Source organism: Centruroides vittatus, unplaced genomic scaffold, assembly GCF_030686945.1.
Source record: "Centruroides vittatus isolate TY-2023 unplaced genomic scaffold, ASM3068694v2 contig_393, whole genome shotgun sequence".
Lineage (NCBI taxonomy): Eukaryota > Metazoa > Arthropoda > Arachnida > Scorpiones > Buthidae > Centruroides > Centruroides vittatus.
This window is the reverse complement of record NW_027122209.1, coordinates 162,912-185,780: the sequence shown is the minus strand read 5'-3', so window position 1 is coordinate 185,780 and position 22,869 is coordinate 162,912. Positions and strand designations below refer to the sequence as shown.

The following is a 22,869-nucleotide window of genomic DNA, read 5'->3' as shown; positions in this document are numbered from 1 at the left end:
ATGGGCTTGCTAAAAGAGGCCCTCTTAGTATCCACAGGGCAAAAAGAGTTTTAAAAAAGCCTTAATCCTCTCCCTCTCCCCGCGGGGAGAATTTTCAAAAATCCCTTCTTAGTGTACAGTTTCATGATCTCATGACGTACACTAACGTGTAACAACCGTTTGGACTCTGCACTTATTATCATTATTATTATCAACCAATCTCGATTATATTATAAGATTAATACATTAAGTAATAAAATCGAATAGAATAACGACGATATAATGACGTCACGCTTAATACAAACTTCATAAATATTATAATAGATATATATTAATTAATTATGAAATATTATAATTAATAATTTATCAAAAGTATACAAAACGTTTTAAAATTTGTAATATAAAAAATAAAATGAAGTAGAATAAAAATGAGTATTATCGTCTGCGGGGTTTGTCAGAGTGGAAGTGGACACAATTTTTTATTTTTTTTTTTCAGGCAATCGGAAATGCATTTTTGACAATTCTAGTGATTTAATTGGAACAACATGCCCATTTTTAGCATTTTATAAGACGATTAGAAGAAATAATTCTATAGTAAGTATGAATATTAATCGTTGAATAATATTAATTTCTGATTTTAATTGATTTATAAACATGAAAAAAGTTATCAAAACATTTAAATACATTCAACTATAAAAGGGTAATCTTAGTTCGGTATTTGATACACTTTACACAACATTATACCTCATATAATTCGTATAATACGTTCTTCGTGAAGTGTTAAGACATTTTTTATTATAGACATACACTGATTTTTCTAAATATATAAAAAAAGTATTCCTATGCTTAGTCTGTTCATTATATGTTATATTATTTTACGTTTAATATGAATTTTTTATGAGAATTACTATTACAATGTATCAAAGATTTAAAATGTGCAATCTGTATATTGAATTGATAAATAATAATAATTTGAAAAGGAATTATAACATAGATGCAATTTTCTGTTTAATTTGAAAAGTAACAAATTTTGAATACACTATTAAATATTGTTAATGGAAGAATGGATAGTGTTATATAAAGTATCCACTAGAAGATACTTATATTATTCTTATAAAAGTATTTCATTAGAAGAAATAAATATATAAAAACAAATTGCATTTTTTGACATTTGGGTAAGTTTAAAACATTTATAAAAGAATTCTTTAAACATAAATTTTACATTATACATCCATGTAATTACTGGAATGTACATTGATACTGCAATGTGTTTTTATATTTAAAGGTTTCTTTTTAGTTTCTTTAATGAAAATGGAGAAATTATTTTGATAAATGTTGCATTTAAGTTTATAAAATCCTATCTGAAGTGTCATACTGTAAATGCAATTATTCAATTTGGTAAAAAATCCTTAATAATAATGAAGTTAATATCAATATTTTTAGTGAAAGGACATGACTGCATGTGATGAAATTCTGCACCAATGGGAGTTGCTATTGCTCCATAAAGTTTGTAACTGAAATTTTTAAAATCAATATATAATTCACCCTAGTGCATTATATACACACACCTTTCAAACTCTTTCTTCTTTCCAAATTATAACGATTCTTTACAAAAATATTGTGAATTATATGATGTCAAAGGTATAAAATGTTCAATTTTACAAGCTTAATGTACCAGCTTAATATTCTTATATCATCAAAGTATTCTTGATTATCAATGAATCATATTTAATTTCTGAACATATTGAAAGAAATTTACTGTGTTCAGAAATAAAGGACTTTTATAATAATATAATATTGGGTGATCTGAATTGGTCTAATTGGTATATTTTTTCAAAACAGATTATATGGGGTGATCATAATTAAAGTACTTCTATTCTCTATTCAGTACTTTCTAGAGGGATATATAGCAGTCCAAATTTAAGTAAATTTTGTATGGTGATGTTTTCAGACAAGTGGAAGATATTTCAGTGGGAAAAAAATTTATCACTACCAGACTTGTGATACTGTGATTGGCAAAGAATATTTTTGTACAGTTTTGTAAAGTATGGTAATTTTTGAAGTGTGCTTGTAGCATTGACATTATTTTCATGAAACAGCTTTACAAGAAAGGTGCATTCAGACATGACCATTGCTGCTAATCTGCAGTAATACAAATGGTATTTCACATACTAGAGACAGTTTTATATGGAGTCAATTTCTGGGTATTCAATTTCCATAGTTCTTGTGCATTATGCACATGCTATGTATTTTTTTTTTTTCTTGGCCACTTAGAACATTATAAGTACCATAGTGGTGAATTTTGGAAGTAAATTTTTTTTCCATATCTTCTGTTGGTCTGAAAATGCCAGCATACAAACTTGAGTTTGTATGCTGGCATTCTTCTAGACTAGGAATTACTAGTGGTCAATATCAATTTCTAGGATGTTGATTGAAAACACTTCATTAAAAATTACTAGTCCAATGGGTTATATATATGACAGTTCAGGATGATACAAACTTACACATTGTAAGTAAAATGTTTTCTATGAAAACAGGTGTGTGGATTAAAACTGGTTCATCCAATTTATTTATATATTAATGTTAATAAGAACAACTACATTAGCAAGAAAAAAGAGGAGATTTATAGAAGTTTTAAAAATCCTTAGTCAGTTTGGAAACTCCTCCTCTAAATAGTGTGTTGAATTTTTTAAAATTTTTATTTTTTTTAGTTATATAGGATTTTAAGCTAAAGTTCTTAAATTAGTTTTGGTTTATTTTTGAACTTTTTGAAGATACTATTTATCATTTTGAAAATCTTTGGCCTAGTTTATTTTTTCATCATATTCTAAATAAAATCCTGCTGTTTTGAAAATTTATAACTTAAATTTATGCAGAGACTTTTTTCTAGTTTTTACAAGAAAACAAACTTTTTAAAAGTTTTAATTACAAAAGCAATGTTTTTATAAAAATACACAGTACAATTAACATTAATTACATAAAATGCTTTTGCCATGTTAATTCTGACTTCATCAATTTTTATTGAACAATGAATAGTAATCAAATTTTCGATGGATTTGAATTTTAATGTTTTGAATTTTGATAAGTAGATACTAGGGTTTCTCAAACAGGATCCTGGGATCCTGGTTGTTTTTTTTAACCTGGGAAATATCCTTGGAAATTTTTCTTATCCCAGGAAATCCTGCAAATTTCTTAAAAATTCACTTTTTTCTTATTTTGTGTTAAAATTCAGGAAATTTTACTAATAGAAACCATAATTAACTCATAAACTGTCAGAATAAATTTGTATTTATTAATTTTAAACCTACTTATTAGTTTTTTAAATTTTTGCTCATTATGGCATGTCACAAATGGTCAATAATCAATGCGTAGCTTATTTGTGGCAGGACTCTGAAAATTCTTTACTTGTCGGAACCTGTAATATCTGGAATAATTGTGCTTATGCTGTTTTAGTTTTTAACCATACCCAATAGCTTCAATAAGTGCGAAGTCTGCAAGTATGAAGTTTTTCTTCATAAACCTAATTATTAAAAACAAACGAACTGCCGAATTATCAGGATATAAGCTCGATTCCGATATTAAAGCAGCCGCAGCCGAGGAAGACAAATCAAGGATACTGGAAAGCAAAAGAAGTACTATAGGCTCGAAAACAAACTAGGAATCTTCCAGGCTACAGGTGAAAAAACACATAACATCTGTTTTCTCTTAAATGCATTAAACACGATTCCAATCACATCAATTGAATCGGAAAGGGCATTCTCGGTAGCAAGACTTTTTATTACTAAAATAAGAATTAGATTGAGTGATGGGAGTATTGATGATCTTTGCTTTTTAAAATCTTATAAAAGTTTACAATAATATTTTATATTATGTTTTATTTAAAAAACGAAAATTACCTTCTAAGTTAGAAGTTTGATCTAAATTCATTTTTTCTTTAAATTTTCAACTCAATTCAAAGTCATATTTTGTTGTTGTATGCAGTTTCCAGCAAACTTTAATAAATTTTTTCTATTGATGAACATTTCTACATAATTCAAAGATAATTTTTAATATATATCTTACACAGCATTATTAATATGATTTTGAAGGTTGCAAACATATTAAATTACTTTAAAAAATGAAAAATAATTATATCATTTGATTTCAAGATATTTTGTATATCTTAAAAATAATTAATTCTATCCCGGGATCTTGTGAAACAGTTCACTTTTATCCCAGAATCCCGGGACAAGCAAAAGACTGGGAAACGAGAAACCCTAGTAGATATTCATTGATAAGCTGAAAGGTATGAAATTACTCAGGACTTACATTTTTTTATGTTTGTTTTGTGTTGGTTTTCAATAAAGCAGGTTTTGGATAAAAGAAATTATTTTATTATTTTCTAAGACTTGAGATATAATTTCTCAAGTAGTAGACACACTATGGTTTGAATGAAAGTATCAAACAGGGACAATGCATTATTTTTAGGCATGTAACTTTATTATTCGTATAAAAATAACCTTCATTGTAACATAATTGTTTATGAAATAGCTTTTATTTTTACTCAAAATATATTATGTTTGGTTTGTGTTTGATAATACCTGGTGGTGATCATTTTAGATAAACAAAAACATTAGTATGATTAAAAAAATTTTGGTTTTTTCACTGATTTCTTTGGTGTTTATTTTATTTTTACTTTAAGAAATAAACTAATGAAGATTAAAGATCTGTTTAAGGAATAAAAATAATTATCTAATTCAGGCCTGGCCAACCCAAATCGTTTAGTGGGCCACTTTAATCACACATAACATTACGGCGGGCCACAATTTAGGCAAACATGCTTTTAAAATAGTAAAACAAATACAAAATGAATAAGATTTTATTGTTATACCAAGAGCTCGTATTCGCACTTGTGCATTATAACAATGACACAGGCAAATTTTCATTTATTTAATTGTTTTGGTATACATGTACATAACGGCAAACAAAAGTTTTAATAAATATATATTATTGCTTAGCGGGCCACCCAATTTAACGTGATGGGCCACATGCGGCCCGCTGGTCGCGGGTTGGCCAGGCCTGATCTAATTGGTAAAAATACAGACTAGGCAAATTAAAAAGAAAAAAATTTTAGCATTATTATATTTAGTTAATTTTTATCATTATATTCTAAACATATTAAATATAAAATATATTGTTAACGTTGGTTTATATTTCTCAAATATTGTTGTGATTATAAAAAATTATATATTTTAATTGAAAAAAATTATATTTTAAATAAAAGTAAAAAGTGTATTCCATTACATAAACAGAATTGCTGTTAGCATGATACTTTGAAAAGAAAATTTTTCAGTTTTCACAAAAAACAGATCAATGTGTAAGTAATTGTTTGGTGGGGTGGAGTTGTCTTCTTGGTTGCTGACATGTTTGTGCAGAGAGATGAAGATATTTGTGTAAAAGTTCACATGGGAAAGTTTGTGGTATGGATAAGTTCATTAAAGTAAAAAATAATGAAGTTCAGATTAATGAAAAAGAAAGGGATTATTTTTAAGAAAAGTGCCATGTTACCGAGAACATCACCTATATTCATTAAAAATTTGAAAAGTAGATTTATTTTTTATAATTTACAATGGGTATTCATTTTGGGCTCTATGCTCCTGTTCAGTCCTTTATTATGTATATCAGTAAAACTGAAAATAATTATGACAGCTGCAATAACTAATTATTAAAATCGTGTGGTAAAACAAGAAAAACTAGAAATAAAAATAATTTGGTTAAAATGTATAAAAAAATTTGACTAATAAAGGTAGTAAAAAACATAAATCTAAGGTGGATGGAGGTCATTTATATCTTCAATAACACTTGTATCAACCACAAAGAGGAAATAACTCTGTCCATAGCATGGCAAGCTCTAATGGACAAAGATCTATAAATCTTGTCAATTGCTACCAGCTAGAGTGTGCATGCCCAGTGGGACAGCATCAAGAAACGGGTTCAAATTTCAAATCATGTTCTTATTTAATTGCATTCTGTTGGAAATTTGCCTTCACCTGAAAAACCATTTATGGTTCGAAAATGTTTGTGGAAAACACTTTTTTTTTTGTTATTGAGTTTTACACCGGTAACAGGCTTTGAGGTATGTAAATAGCTTCACTTTGATGTTGGTTAGTGTTGATTTGTAACATAAAACCCTTAAAATAAAAAAAACCTGGTTAAAAACCTTGCATATCCATTATAAATTGTAGGAAATAAATCTACTTTTTTCATCAAAAGAAGAGTTTCTTTATGATTTGTTCTCAATGGCAACTTTATGTGAAGTTCCGAAGAACACAGAACTATAGTTTCTAGTTTGATTGATATAGAACTATATCAACCAAAGCCGAATATTTGGCGTTGGTTGATATATAGCTTTAAACCTATCATGCGTAGTAAGGATGTTTGTTTATTTATTGAACACGCAACTAATTGAGAGAACCACAAGCAATCAAATACTAGGTTATTACTGGTTTAACTAAGAGTTAATATACTCAAAAATAATTTAAGAAAGAGAAGCATCGTTCACTTCTATATTAAATAATATTAACAGGAAAATTTATTAGTGACAATTTCAGAATTGATCAGAGAAGTGTCTGGCTTATCAAATGCAATTGTTGACTGCATTAAGCTTACATAGAATAATGAAAGCAATGGTTTTGATCATCTGTGTTTCATTTGATGTGAAAAATGAGATATTAAAAATTTGAAAAAATAATAATAGTATTTTTGATATCTCTGATTGGAGATAGACTGTGTGTATAAGAGAAGATATTTCCTTGGAATGTAGGGAGAATAGAAGGAAAACATAACAGAAACTAGAAAATGAAAAAATTGCATACTTCAAAGGTGATAAATTGGTGATAAGTGAAAATGCTCACAAAGATGGTAAGGATATAGGTATAGGTGGAAAAGATAAAGGCTGCAGCATTAGGCATAGCCTTAGTGAAGAAAGGAATGAGAAGTAGAAATGTGGAATGGGGTTAGGGATAAGAGTAGTAAGAGGGAGGAAAAAGGTGGGTGGATAGTGGGGAAGAAAGCAGAAGGAAGTGGGTCCCCATAAGCATTGGGCCAGAACCAAAATAAAGAGAATATAATATTTACAGAAATTCCTGTGCAGGGGAAACAGCAATATGATAAACCATATATATATATATATATATATATATATGAGGAAAAGTACAAAAATGGATAGGCATCACTATTGTGATGGTACAGAGGATAATGTTGTAGCACCCTTGAAATGCAGAACCAGAAGGAAGATCTCAGTTTGTGTGGTTCTGCTGAGTCTGATGATACTTGAAATTGTCTAGGTGTTTCATGAAGTCCAGTAAGTACAGTAGAGAGTCATTTATCCAAATCAATTGGGGACTGGGGTTGTTCGGATAGCTGATTTTTCGGATAACCGATTAGTACGAAAAAATATATTAACCTGTCCGATGTTGAAATTTTTCTTCGTTGCATGTCGCTTCATGTTGAATTTTCGTCGATTTTAAGCCTAACGAAAATTTTTATAATAATAATCGAGGCTATTGTATCGTTAAAAATTATTTCTTTATTTTGTACAAACAAAATAAATATATTGAAGAATATAAAAACAAAAAAATTATACTATAGAAGTTAATCTAGTATCAAAAAAGTTTGATTCAGCACGACACAGTCCGACTGGAAAGCGTTCGAATAACCGATGTTTCGGATAACCGGTGTTTGGATAAATTACTCTCTACTATATTTGTAGTATCTGTTGTTTTCTAGCATGATGGAAGGTTGGCAGGGCCAAGGAAGATTGTCTTTGAGAATGTTGATCACTAGTTGTAGGCATTGTTTCTCATATTTCTGGCAGTGGAAAGGCAGATGTAAGGAGGTTTCATCATCCTCGCGACAGTGTGTACACATGCCGTCACCTACTCTCAGGAACCTTTTCAAGTAGCCCTGAAGTTTCCATGCCCAGTTAGCAACTGGGTTAGGTGGAAGGAGGGTGTCAGACACCTACTAGTGGAAGAGGTGACTTTTGGAAGGAATTTATAGGTGATCTTATTAGTGTCTCCAGAATCCCATTCATCCTGCCACTCTGTGGTGGTATGCTGGTTTAACTTATCAGAGATCCAGGAGGTGGGGATAAGGGAGTAAGAGACAGAGGCAGTTCTTCCAGGTGCAGTTCGTGCCAGTTGATCGGCCTTGTCATTCCAGTTGTTGGAGTCGCCCTTGATCCAGTAGAAGTTAATCTGCATGTTGCAGGCTAATAAGGAGGTTAATTGTCTCATTTATAATAGTCAAGTTAACGTTCCTGTTGTGGATCTGGTGAAGGGCCACCCTACTGTCAGTGATGATGTTGATGCTTCAGTTCTTTACAGTGTTGTGCTGTTAGTCCATGAACAGCAGAGCCCTATAAATGGCATAAGACAGCTTGGTTGTTGGCACGATGATTTGCTAGCCTAATGTAGTTATGCTTGAATAACTGTTTCCTATTGTTGACAACCACGAAGTAGCCCCCAACACCTTCCTCTGACTTAGACCCGTCAGTGTAAATATTTAGGTTGTTTGGAATCTTGTCAGTGGTCATGTAGAACTGAGCATTTATGTTGATTGCTGGATGAAGCTCACTATGCTTGTAAACCTTGTCTAAGCCTGATGCAGGAATGGAGTTAGTCAGATCAGCAATATGAGGAGGCAGGGAGTTCTTGGGACATAACGTCCTGAGGTTGCTGAGGATAGCACCCTTTTGCCCTATGTTGGTGAGGAAGAACTTTCACATCTTTCCTTTTATTTTCAGGTCAATGGGGAGACCAGTAATAGCAAGGAGAGCACTGGTGGGGGCAGTTCTATAACTCTTGGCTATAGAGATAGCGGCCATGTGCTGAATGGATCTAAGCTTTCTCTGGATGTACATCCTATTAACTGCACTTCCCCAGATCTTGCTCCCATATGTAATGGCTGGCACAATAGCCCCCAGGTAGATGGTCTTTGTGGCTTTAGTGTCTATGCCCCAGATATTTCTGGATATAGACCTTAGAGAATGGCAGATTTTAACTGCCTCCTTGTCATATATTATTTGAACATGATCCTTCCATGTTAACCTTTGGTCCAGGGTAAGGCCAAGATACTCGATAGTGTTGTTGATTTTGATTTTAGTTCCTTCAATGTAAATGGAGGGCTTCCTACCAGGGGGTTGGCCCTGGGGAAGACCATACCCTTAAATTTATCAGTATTTATAACTAGCTTGTTCTCTTTTGTCCATTTAGAAAGAGATTCAAGAATTTTGTTCATATTATCCTGCAGGACTTTGTGGTTTGCATGGGAAATGAAGAGGACTGTCATCCACATAAGCCTGAATCATTGGGTTGAGTTTGTGTGAGATTTTGCTGATAAGATCAAAGATACTATTGTGCAAGATATTCCAGAGAAAGGGGCCAGCTTTGGACCCCTGCAGGCACCCCCCTGTTAATGTTTTTCTCATAGAAGACAGTCTCATTATGAATACTCTGAATGCTTCTGTCAGAAAGGTAACTGGACAAGAGGTGGTAGATGTTTCTTGGGCACTTGGAGTGCAGAAGCTCAGCATGGATCGCTGGCCACCAGGCATGGTCAAAAGCACCACAAAAGTCAATAGCAACCATAAGGGTATGTTTATTGTCCTCTTTTTCCTTTTTGATATAGGCCACCAGATTAGCAAGAGCCAATGTGGTGCTCTTGCCCCTACAGAACCTAATGAGATTTTTACATTCATAATGATGGGCAGTCCTGTTTACCATGAGGGCATCCAGTACTTTACCAATGATTAGCAAAAGTGAAATTGGCCAGTAGCTCTCGTGTGAAATGGAGGTCTTGTAAGGATACTTATTAATGAGCTTGACAGAGGTCGATTTCAGGGCTGTAGAGAAGTGCCAAAGCCCCAGACACTTATTGAATAAAGTAAGAAAGGTTGTTGGAATGACCCTGAAGGCATGGGAATGGCCATAAAACCAGTAATCTGGTCTGGCCTGGGAGCCTTTCTGGGATTTATTTTGTCAAATTGACGGCTTGCTTCTGTCATGGTAAATGGCAGGTCATTCTGTGTGCAGGTAGGTGGGATGGACTCTTCCCTCACTTGCGGATGATGCTGATTGTCTTCAAGAGTGTTGTCCATGGAAAAGAGGTGATTAAACAACTTTTGAAATGTATGGGAGATAGAGTCCAGATTAGGCAGCTGGCCCTGAGAAGTGGGAGGAAGATGCAAGGGCTTTACCTTTTTGGTGGCAATGTAGTAGGCTGTGGACCAGGGATTCCTGCTGGAGTCTGTACAGAACTTCCTCCAAGAGGAAGTCCTGGCCTGTTTGATAGCTTTTTTATAATTCTCTAGGGCTTGTAGGTAGTCCTCGCGAGATGGAAAGGATATAGAGGAGGACATTTGTGCCACCAATAAATCTTTTTTTTGGAGTAAGCATGAAGAACAAGAAAGATACTCTAAACATCCTTAGCTGGAATATAAATGGATGAAAGAAATGTGAAGTAGATTATCAGAAATTTGTGAGAAGGTTTCACATATGGTGTTGGGTGAAACAAGGCTGGGAGAAATGGATATTAGTAAGCCATCATTAGATGTAAGAAATGTACAGTCTCATTTCTGTTTTTATGCAGTCTTTTTTTGTGCGATTTTTTTATTTGTGCGGTATAGTTGGCGACTAGTTTCATGCATTTTGTCATGTCTCACATTGACTTATTATAGCATAAATGAACTTATTATAGTAATATTATTGCATGAATATGCAAAAAATGAAATAATTTATTTTTTAAGTCAACAAAACACCATCTGGACAAAAATATGTAAAACAGACGGTAGACAAGACGATGCAGTCAAGTGCTGACATCTGTTGTCAGTAAATTTTGTGTGTTTTAATTACGTTAATTAAACCTTCAAAGTGCTTTCACATTCCTGAACCATTAAGATAAGATTCATTTCAAAGCGTAAATTGAAGGTAAATGTACTGTATTATTTTTTCTATTTAGATATAAAATTTTAGGATTTTTATTTTATGTTTAGACATAATCCCTGAAAACGAATAAGGGCAAAAACAAAGACCACAACTTTAAAATGAGTTATTTTCTACGTGAGAGTTTTTTATGCGGTCCCTATTCACTGCATAAAAAAAATATTTTTTTAATTGTGCTGCGAAAACTATTTTTTATAGCCACTCATGAAGTTTTGTGCGACCTTTTTTTTATGCGGTCTTTATCAACTGCATAAAAACAGGTTTGACTGTATATGATTTTTATAAGATCAGTGCTACCAGTATATATGAGAGAGTAAGAAAGGTGGAATGATGTTGATAATAAAGAACTGAAAGGCACTATGGTTAGATCTTTTGAGGATTGGTTATTTTAAATAACTTGGAAAAACAAAAAGCTCATCTTTGTTTATATTAAGTTAGAAGTTTGTCAAGTGTTAAAAGTTAGTGGAGAAATTGCTTGACAATTATCAGGAAGAAGAAATACATTTAATGGAAGATTTCAATGGAAGAGATAGAACTTGGAATGAGATAGATTGAGAAGATAGTGTATCTCCTGCTAGATAATAAGATTTATCAATGTTCTGAAATTAAATGTATTAATAAAATTGGATTGAAGTTAGTAGGATTATGTCAACTGAAAGGTTTGATGATTGAAAATGGGAGTCAAGGAGGATGTGCAGGGAAAATACATTTTTATTTCACACTTAGATAAAAGTGTAATTGATTATTTGTGTGTAATGATTTGGCAGCAGAAAATTTAATGTATTTTAGTATAATTGACTGTACTGAATCAAATCATATGATGCTGTACTTAGAAACCACTGATAAGGTTTAAAAAAAGTTTATCTTAGACAATCGGATAGGATTAGTAAAAAATGGAAGGAGTATTGGATAGTTTCTTGTAGATGAAATGAAAGATATAAGCTGGGATAATCAGTTTGATTATAAGATAACCAAGCTAAAAGTGATGATGTAAGTAGCATTGGGTGTAGTGTGAAGTGAAGAGATTGAGAGAAAAAGAAATTAGGCTTATTCAGGCATGGGCCAGAATGGTTTGATAATTTGTGTTCAGAAAAGAAGATTGATATGAAAAATAAGGAAATGGAGATGATTAGGTGAGGAGTGGAGTTTATAAGAATATCTGCTGTCAAAGAAAATTTTCAGGAGTCTCTGTAAAAACAAAAAAAATAATATCTGATTAATTTTAATTGATTGCATACAAATTGTAAGTCAACCCAAACTTTTTGGGAGTGTGCTCATAAATTGGAAGGAAGAAAGGAAAATAAATGCTATATTGGGAATAAGATCAAAAGAGTTAAAAGAGAAGAATTAGTTTTGAGAGAAACCAGATCTGGTAAAGCAGCTGGCCCAGATAGTATTCCTATGGAATATTGAAGTTGGCAGATGAACAATCTGTTAAAGAAATCAAGTACTTTTAATGAAATATTGAAGACCAGAGTATATTTGGAAAGCTTGAAAATAACTTAATTTAAAATTTGAAATTATTCAAGAGATGTAAATAACCAGTAATTATAGAGGTAAAACTTTCTTGAATACTGTTAATAAGGTTTTTCAATGGTTCTTTGTAGGAGACTTATATTATGGGCTGAGAGAGAAAATTTTGCTTGACATTTGTGAAGTACATACTACACTTTATGAAAGACATACTACAGTGGGTCACATATTCTTTTGTGGAATTTTATAAAAAGAAAGCTTGGCAAAAAAACAAAGGAAAGTATAATACTTCCTTTCCTACTAGACTATAGAGTTGCATTTGACTGTGAACCATGTGAAACTATGGAATACGCTGTGAGTTGAAGGTGAGCTATAAAATGGTGAATTTACTAAGAATGATGTATACAAATATGACTGCATCAATGCTCTTTAATAAAATCTATGGAAAGTTTTTATTGTAACAAAGGAGTTCAGTATGGGTGTTAGTGTTGCCACCTTTACAAAATCGCTGACCTGGACAGCAGGTCAGGTTTGTTCGAACAGTCAGTCAAGAAAGTTTAGGAGGCCGTACCATTGGCTTAGCCTTGGAAATGAGGAAAGAGAAGAGTAGAAGGGGGGGGAAGAGGGAAGACGGGACAAGAATGACAGGATAGCAGGAAAGTAGATCTATGAGCAGCCAACACCGAGTCCCGTTTATAAATCCAAAATCAAAGAATACAATGGGTAGGCAAGTGCCTAACAAACAGTGAAAACGCTCCATCCTGGAGTTACAGAACAATTGACAATACATGAAATGTAAATGAAAATACAGTGCAGTAAATTTCAACAACAATAGCGGTCTCCAACTTGGAGAGTACAGAATGGCCCGACAATACATACATAACAAAACGTGACAACAATACAAGAAACATGGCTCTCCGGTTTGGAGAGAACGAAGACCCAACATGCCAATGACCACTGGCACAAGGGCGCGACATCAAAAGTAGAATACAGAAACCTCCGATCCGGAGAGGAGCGGTAGCCCAACGAAAGAAGCACCCCGTCTACCAAGAGCAACAAAACAGTGAGAATCGCGACAATCAGAAACAGCTGAAGTTAACACTACAAGCAAAGAGTATTTCTCCATCCTTGGGAAGCCCTGGGAGCCGGTGGCCTACCGGCTTAGGGAGACAAAAGGACTTGTGAAGATTGAGAGCCGGACCTGAAGAAGAATGCCAGCCCGGACCCTGGTCCATACTGGCAGTAAAGGCTGGTGCTGTGATCCCAGGGCTGCGGATGAAGTCTCTGAAGGCAGAAAATGTCCTGCTGTTGAAGAGAAAGTCTTTGCACCTGCAGGGCCAGTGAAAGCCCTGCGAATACATAGCATCCTTAAGCTGGATCCGGTGAGTAGAATGAGCCGTGCAGTGAAAAAGGACGTGCTCTGGAGTCTCTTTGCCTTGCAAACACACCTGCTGTTGTCTTTGCTTAAGAAGCGCTTCAGATACTGCCTGAAGCCCCCGTGCCCTATGATGAACTGTGTACTGTGGAAATCGGGAGTGTAGTGACTCAGCTTGTTCCTCTCGGCTATAGACGGAAAAAAGTCAAATGTGTTCCTCCCTGTTGAATCGGTGGCCTACCTGGCCTGCCAACTGTCCAATGTGTACTCATAGAGCTGGGCCTTTATCCAACTGTGTGGAACGAGCGAGAAGGAGAATTCAGTTAAGTTGCCAATGGCCTTTTTGGCCAAAAAGTTGGCCATGTTGTTTCCTGCCTCGCCTGCATGGCCCTTAGTCCACTGATATGTGATTTTAATGTTTCTGGTAGCCAGTGAAGAAGTTGTGTGAATAATGCCTTTGATCAGTTTGAACAGAAAGTCCTGATGCATGTGCAATGTCATTTTACAATGCGAAGAATAACGTGCATGCTGGTTCTAAATCAGTTACAGTTAGGGACTAGGGACTTGGGACTTGTGTAGGAGTAACATACAAGCAAAAACAAAAAAAAGGTCGAGAGGCAGGTTGCGCGTCACACGTCGGCATAAACAGAGTAACATGGTGGAATGGCAGATGAGTTTCAGTGAATGTGAGGTCTTTCATTGTTCAAATGGTTAAATTTATAACAATATTTGCAAGAACTTTGTTTCATCGTAATTTCACAATTTCTACAAAATTCCTGGACAAAATTAATAGTTCACCCAGACAGTGAGTCAATTCCCGGACTGTTCGGGTGAAAACCAGACGGGTGGTAACACTAATGGGTGTCCACTGAGCCCACAATTATTTTCTTTATACATTGATGATTTGATCACAAGATTGGATGAAATTGAAAAATTTAATTGTTTATGGTTGGCAATAATACATAAATTAAGATGTTATATGCTGATGACGTGGTAATGGTGGTTGATAGAATTACAGTTGGCAATTGATGGTTTGTTGAGATATTCCATAGAGCTGAATTTGCAAATTAATATTAAAATAAACTAAGATTGTGGTCTTTCAAAATTGAAATAGACAATAGACAATCAAATAAACATTATATGGCTTTTGAATAAAGAAGAAATTGAAGTTGTCAGAAAATATAAGTATTTGGGTGTATGGTTTAAATATAATCTTAATATGAAGGACCATTTTTAGATAACATCTATGAAAGCAAAAAGCACTTTGGTGAAATTATGTAAATTATTTAATACATCAGGCTTAACCTCACGCATCCCACATTTCAGGTTATTTAATGCAATGGTTAAGTCTGTCATGTCTATGGAGCATGGATTTGCTGGATGTTAGTGTTTTTGAGTTAATTCATTGAGAATTTTGAAAGAAAATGTTGGGTTTGAGATTTCATGCATTAGATGTCGCTGTTTTATGGGACATTGGAAGAATGCCTTTAAAGATTTTCTTTATAAAAACAGTACTAAAGTATTATGTAAGAATATTGGAGCTATTATGGTAATAAACATGGTAATAAAATAAAATCCATCTGTTTCAAGTAACAAGTCAATGTCAAAAGCAATTAACAAATGCTTCCTAACAATATTTATTTAAACAGAACATTTTTTTGTATTTTCATGTATAGTATGTAAGTACTCAGGCAACAGTCATTGTTTAATCTAAATGTGTATATACAGTGATACCTCGGTTTTTGTGAATAATCTGTCCGAAAACAATCGGCGAAATCCGAAACTGATGAAAACTGAGGCAATTATTTCCACATAAATCAATGTAAATCCAATTAATTTGTTCTAGACACCCCAAAATACACACCAAAAACACATTTATAGAGAATTAATATAGCACTAAATACTAAAAGCAATAAAAAATTAACATAAAAGACTAATTAGCATAAAGATAAAAGCATTAAGATTAAAGATAAGATAATTAGCATTAAGATGAAAGCAATGGAATTGTTCAGCTAGACACGCAGGGTAATGTCTTGTCTTGTAGAAGCTAGTTGGACATGAGCTTCTAGCCTATATCGCCTCGTGGTAAAGTGTGATGTAATTGTCATGTAATAGTAGTTGTATGTGTTTATGATGGTTGTATCAAGGGGAATAATGCCTTCCGGGAAATCTGTTTAAGGATAACTGGTCCCTATTCAGGTGTTACAGACGTGGAGAAAACCCAGAAAACTTCACGTGGTCAGCCCGCCCTGGCAAAGCGCGAACCCACAACCAAACTCCCAGTGTTCATGGAATGGAACCGTTGGCCAATGGTGGGCCATCGTGGGGTAATGTTCACACAACGAGAAATGACGCCACACTGCACTGGAAAACGCATTGGTTGCTCTTTGTTTTCACAAAATTAGCAGCAAGGTTGCTTGTGCACCCCGAGGAAATCTGAGGCAATTGATGAAAACCGAAATCAATGAAAGCCGAGGTATTACTGTAATTGCATCTTCATTTGCTAAAGAACAAGAAGATGGCTTCAATATCTTGTGCTAACCAATAGCATAGAAATTTGTTTTGAAGAAGAACATTGCATGACAATATTACAAAATTTACTTACTGTGAAAGCATCCTTCAAAATCCAGACCTAATTGCATCTTAGGATTCTTCAACAATATCAAAAGTTGTGAAGGCAGTAGAGAAAAAACATTAAGCACTCTGATATTATTTTCAACGTGATATGGTACAAATAATTCTCCTTGAAATTAGTTGAAGTGTTTTTAAACATTAATCAAGTTTGTTTTTCCAGTGACATAGGTAAATCATCTTGTATAAATCCTCATTTATTCATTGCACACATTGCAGAAATGTTTGTTTCACATGCTTCTATGACAATTGTTATTTACAAAATTGTGTTCATGGAAAGCAAACACATTGAATAATAAAAAAGTCTTTTTTTATTAACAAAATTGGCCTTGAATAATGATAATTTCATTTAAATCTAATCCCAAATAAATTATAAATAAATGTTAGTATGAATCCCATATGTACAGTATTGTAAATGAATATTTGAAAATAACTTTTAAATAAATATAATAAATTTAAAAATACCAAGAATAAATTAAAATAAACAACTTCTTACATAAATACTGGAATGCATATAATTAACACTTAAGAGCCTTAAAAATCCAGTAATAACACATTTAATAGAAAACAAATGCTGAACACTCCAGTCATGTGTAGAAAACAGTTTGTTTTCTACTCATGCCTGGAGTGTTCCATATGCTTAAAATCAATTTGTGCGCATGCTGTTCCAAACACTTTTAAAAAATACTTCGTAATTTTTTGTTCATTGCATTCACATGTTTGAATCTCACTGATTTAAAAACCTGAAGAAGACCGGAGTATGGTCGAAAGCATTTGTTTTCTATTAAATGTGTTATTACTGGATTTTTAAGGCTCTTGAGTGTTAATAAATTAAAAATTATATTTTTATATATATAAAAATATATACACCGATACCACTGAGATTCAAAACACAAACCTCACTATTATCAAACCAGCATACCCCCTCAAGGCACCAGCCACTCTACAAATGATGGAAATTCTAAAGGTTTTAAGTGAATGCAATTTTTAACCTCACTCCTTTTAACTCCTTTAAGGTTTTAAGTGAATGCTTTTAATTTTTAAGTGAATGCAATTAAAGGAGAAAACCTTAGTTTTCTCCTTTAATTTTAAGTATTGTGCCTTACTGTTTGGCACATTCAGTTGTTGGGGATGCACCATAACCTCACTGAGTTTGATCAGAATCGGTCACCCCAACATCATGTTTCTCATCAGCAAGTTCCTGATTTTGAATCCATATTTAATGGAAAGTATAATTCATATTCACTTGATTTTGTACTCATTGCTGACTTTAAAAAAGCCAACAATGTTGGCAACTTATTATCTTTGCATAAAAAGTTTATTTTAAAATATTTAGTGGAACAAATGTTGTTTACACTTGTGCATAGAGATATCTCTAATAAAATCTTGAGTCACAATTGATCTTGAAATGACATTTCAGTAAAACTAAATCTGGGTATAATAGCTGTGATAATCTTTTGATATCTAATATTTAGGACCAAATAGTGATTGGCTAGTGTGATAATTCTTGGACTTAAACTAGCCTATAGTACACATTTTCTGATTCATAATCCTGAAATAAAAATAATGGATAGTCAAAATCATAGAAAACTAGATTGTGTCAGAAATTTAGTAAAATTGATACAAATCTGTTGCATCGAAGGATTGAGACTGTTTCTTTGAAATATTTTAATATAGTAAAACAAGGAGGGATAGAACAAGAAAATTGTCACTTCTTTAAAACATGAAAAACTGTAAAAAAGTATGTTTATCTAGATAGAATATTTGTTATATTTATTGATGAGACCTTAAAATAAAACAAAAAGGACACAGAAAATAAAATCTACGTTCACATCTATCAGACATGGGCAAATGTGGCTCTGAGAGCTGCATGCGGCTCTTTTTGAGTTACATGTGGCTCTTGCCGAAAGTGTTAATTTCTGTTTTTTATTATTGTTTTTACAATTTTCGGCTCCCACTGAACTCTTGCTTGCCCACCCCTGACATATATATTTTCAACCAAGAAAAAAAGAGGGAGGAAATTGAAAATTTGGACAGAGAAAGCAACATTTTCTGATATTTCTGACAAAATTGAACACAAAATTGTGTAGAACAAGCTTCTTTTTATGTATTGAAAAATTTGCTATTGTAGTGTAGTCAATATGAGAGTTTTCTCCTGATGATAATCACTAATCATGAGATTGTGTTAATTTGAGATCTTATCTTAATTTGAAAAACATATAGGAACTGAAAGATGGTTTAATTCTAAATTTGTTGCAAGATTTAATTTACATATTTGCTATTATTTAATCAAAATATACTAGTTATAACATATTTCACTTTGACAAGAGCCTAATATTAATTAATTAATCATATTAACTGTAGTTTGCATTGGTTTGTTGTTAGTCCTAAACTGCATGTCTTGTTTTCAAAACAATTTTATGAACTTTATAATATCAATTTAGTTAAATAATATAATAATTATTTACTCCTAAAACATCATTAAAATACGTTGTTATTGGAATTAAAATGTTCTCAAAATTTCACCTTTATCTTAATTAGAAGAGGATGACATTTGAGATGCAAGATTTGAGGATGTGATACAAAGAAAATTAAGTGTTAAAAAAGAGATTTATAAAATATAAATCAGGAAGAATTTATCAGGAATGTGAAATCAATTTTATACGCTGCTGTTCAAAAGATAAGTAACATATTAAAAAATTAGCATATTTCTGAAAGAAACATGTAGCCAAAAAATTTGTATACATGATAGGTGTATACTTATGGAAACTAGCACACACAAAAAATTTTGCATATCAACAATTTTAACAAGGAAATATGGCAGATATAAAAATGGCCTGATTTTTGCAGAGCCTATATCTCTGCTTTATTGCAGAAGGAAACTTGAGATAGCCAAATTTTGAAAAATTAGTAGACAACATCTGAGCACCAGCAGTGATGGGAGTCAATAGGTTGTCTCAAAGGAGGCCAGCAACAGCTAGAAGAAGCTAGTGTTAATTGTTCAGCCACCTGTAGAACTGATATCAAAATGAAGGAATAATGTCACGAAGACCAGTAAGTGGACATCCAAGAGTCACAGCTGCTCAGGATGACTGTTTTCTGTCTATGAGCACAACACTACAAGTCAATCACTGTACATCAGTTTGCTTCAAACCTTGCAGTGTTGACAAGAAGAGAAGTATCTCAACAAGCTGTTTACAGATGGCCATATGCAGGCCAATTGTATGCAAAGCTACTAGTGGTTTTCATCCCACTGATATCCTTGCACAGATGGGCCCATTTGGACAGGGACTGCTGTCGGCTGCTGCACTCATCTCCACATTTCCCCTTGCAGCAGTATGACTGCAGTACAGTATATAGATGACATCCTTGTGTAATATTTTCATCCATTTCTTGTGGCCATGGATCATATCATTTTTATGGATGACAACATGCAAGTTCACAGCCCTTGTATTAGTAGGTAGATAGGCCTAATCTAATCAGGAAAGAAAACTAGACAAAGATTATGTTTTTTGCATGGATGGTTCGGTTTTACTGGAGAGCTAGAGTTCATTGGGTCCCTTTGATGTAGAAAGGGAAGTGACTAAAGTTGACAGCTAGGATTCTCTCTTCATTTGCCATTGACTCCAGTGATGGACAGTATAAATAAAACCAAACATGCCAGACAAATTTTTATAGAAGACTTTTTGCTTATATTGTATTTGATTTGTGAGATATGGATATTCCTATGGCATCAACAAGCACTAGCTCTGTAGCTATCTCCTTAAAATTGACAGAGAAATAGCCAATCATGAAGTTACTATTAAAATACTCAATTCACAACCAGTTGGGTGCACCAGTCTTTTGTGACATGTTAAAATATGCATTGTTTGCATCTTAAATAACATGTGAAAGAAATATTTTCAAAAATGTTAATGAAGTTTGTTTTCCACCCTCTGTTATTAAATGAAATGTAAAGATTGTGTGAATGAAATGTGTGTGAAAGAAATGTGTGAATGAAGTAGCAATGATTATTTGTGCATGGTGCACTGAACCATTATGTTTTAACTGTTTTTATGATAAATACACCCAAAATGCTGTATTCTTGTGAAACAGTAATTATAAGTATTTATTGCGTGTATATTTTTTGTGCCGAAACATTAAATTGTTGAAAACTAATTTTTGAATTTTCTGATATTTTATAAAGAATAATAAATTTATAATCCAATAATTAAAAATGGCATAAAAATTGTACATAATAAATTTAATAACAATAAGATTAAATTATAAATGTAAAAAAATTTCATCTCATACAGGATTCGAATCCTCATGTTAACACTATTCATGCAACACCTTAACTAATCACGTCACACCATGAACACGTGAATGGTGCTTATGCACAGGTATTAATAGTTCTAGAAAAACTTTAATTGTGATTTTCTGGAGAATGCCTGAGTATGAGTAAATACTACACATCCCCAATATCTCATTGAAATCTGTGATGACAACCTCCCAGGTTACGCTTGCTAGATTAAGAAGCTGACTGATACTACACATTAGTTCTCTACAATGAATAAGAATTGAATGATCAACTTTGAAATTTGTGTCACTGGATATAATAAACAGTGAAAATTTTTCTATTTACTTTTTTTTGAGTTTATTTTAGCATTTTATTATTATTATTAATCAATTCAAAGATAACTGGTACCAATTTTATGAAACAAAACAAATTGCTTTTTTCTGGAGGTCAAAATTCATTTATTAAAACAAATATTTTTGACTTTAGGTCATCATCAGCTATTACAAAAAATATTTGAGAATTTAATATCAATTAAGGGAAAACCAATAAAATTGAATATGATATTTTTAAAATTATAAATAATTTGAGATAATGCCTTCAATAGCCATTTTGGTATACATACAGAGCCAGATTATCGAATAGGCAAAGTAGACAAATGTCTAGGGCCCGTAATTCGGAGGGGCCCGGCTTCAGTGCAGAAGATTTCTCTGTTTCAAAACGAGTTAAAAATTATTTAAGAAATTAGATAGGACAGAAAAGGCTGTATTTAACAATTCCTACTAAGCTCCGCTCGACTAGCCATTATCTAAAAAAAAAAGAAAGGTCAACAGCCACCCGTGCATCAGAAGTAATGTGCGCCATGAGATCTCTCACACCATCTAGAAATATTCCTAGGGCCGCCTCTTGTGGTGGTAGTACTGATGTATGGTTATGATTTATTTTCTAAATCTAAAGTTATACGTCGCGACATCGCATATTCGATGTAGCGTTCAAGTTGCTTGAGTGTGAAGGCATTACAATTCAATAGTGTTTTATAAAAGAGTTAAAAAGGGTGACACTACGGTGTGACTTGGGGTGACACCACGATATCCACACCGGGTGTCACCCATGCTAGCTACGCTAATGTCACATTATATAAGATTTGTTTAGAAGCAACTTATTTAAATGGGGCCCCAATTTAAATTTTGTCTAGGGCCTGCTAGAGGCTTAATCTGGCGCTGTATACATATATCCTGAGGAGGGATATGTGAAGTCATAATTTTGGGTAAATAACCCATCAAGGGTTATCTACCCAAAATTATGATTATATTGCCTGTTAAGTTTAGGGAAATACAGTTGAACCTGTCTATCTCGAATCTCATGGGAACAAGAAAAATATTTGAGATAAACAGATTTTATCTCAATTCAAAATTGTTTTCATATACATTAATTACTGTAATGTTAACTATTTAGAAAATTATGGCAAAAACAACTGCTTATTTTTAAAATAACTACTTAATTTTAAAATTAAATAAAATTTCTTAATATTTTTGTTTTATATTATCTGAGAACATGCACATTCATCCATTATTGTATATTTCAAAATAAGCATTCTTACACAATGTTAAAATTTTGTCTAATAAATATAGTTGAACCTGTATCTCAAATATGTTGATTATAAATTCAAAACTTAGCAACTACAATTGGATAGCAGAAACTGTAGTTGAGAAACAACACTTGCAATACAGTATATAGTTACAATTTACACTGCTTTTCTGTGATTGGTTTGTGTCTTATTGGTCGAAGTCATGCATTAGAAACTACTGACAAACTATTTCTGTTAAGATATATCAAAAATGTTTTATTTATACCTAATACAGATATGTACTAAACTTGTTATTGTATGTCAATTTGATTCATTTTTAAAATTATAAATTAGTTAAAAACTAATTTATAATTTTAAAAACTGATTTTTAACTAGTAACTTTGCTGTTTACTCTAATAATGTCACTTACATAAGGATATTATATAAGGAAAATTTAAATATTTAATAAGTAAATCAATCAAATGTACTTTGATGAAACTTCAAGTATTTTAAAAAATTATTTTGCTAATTTTTAGTTTTTTTAACTTTTTTGTGAATTATACTTTCTTTCCATAATTAATGAAGT

The 22,869-nt window shown here is 32.7% G+C and overlaps 1 protein-coding gene across 1 annotated transcript in view; it reads left to right on the top strand.

Moving 5' to 3' along the window:
• The first annotated feature begins 417 nt into the window (after positions 1-417).
• The window catches only part of ebo (ellipsoid body open), a 36,093-nt gene continuing 13,641 nt past the window's right edge, over positions 418-22,869 (top strand). Inside the window, exon 1 of the mRNA XM_067271235.1 lies at positions 418-573. The gene's annotated coding sequence lies outside the window, so the exon portion shown is untranslated. The remainder of the gene's footprint in view (positions 574-22,869) is intronic.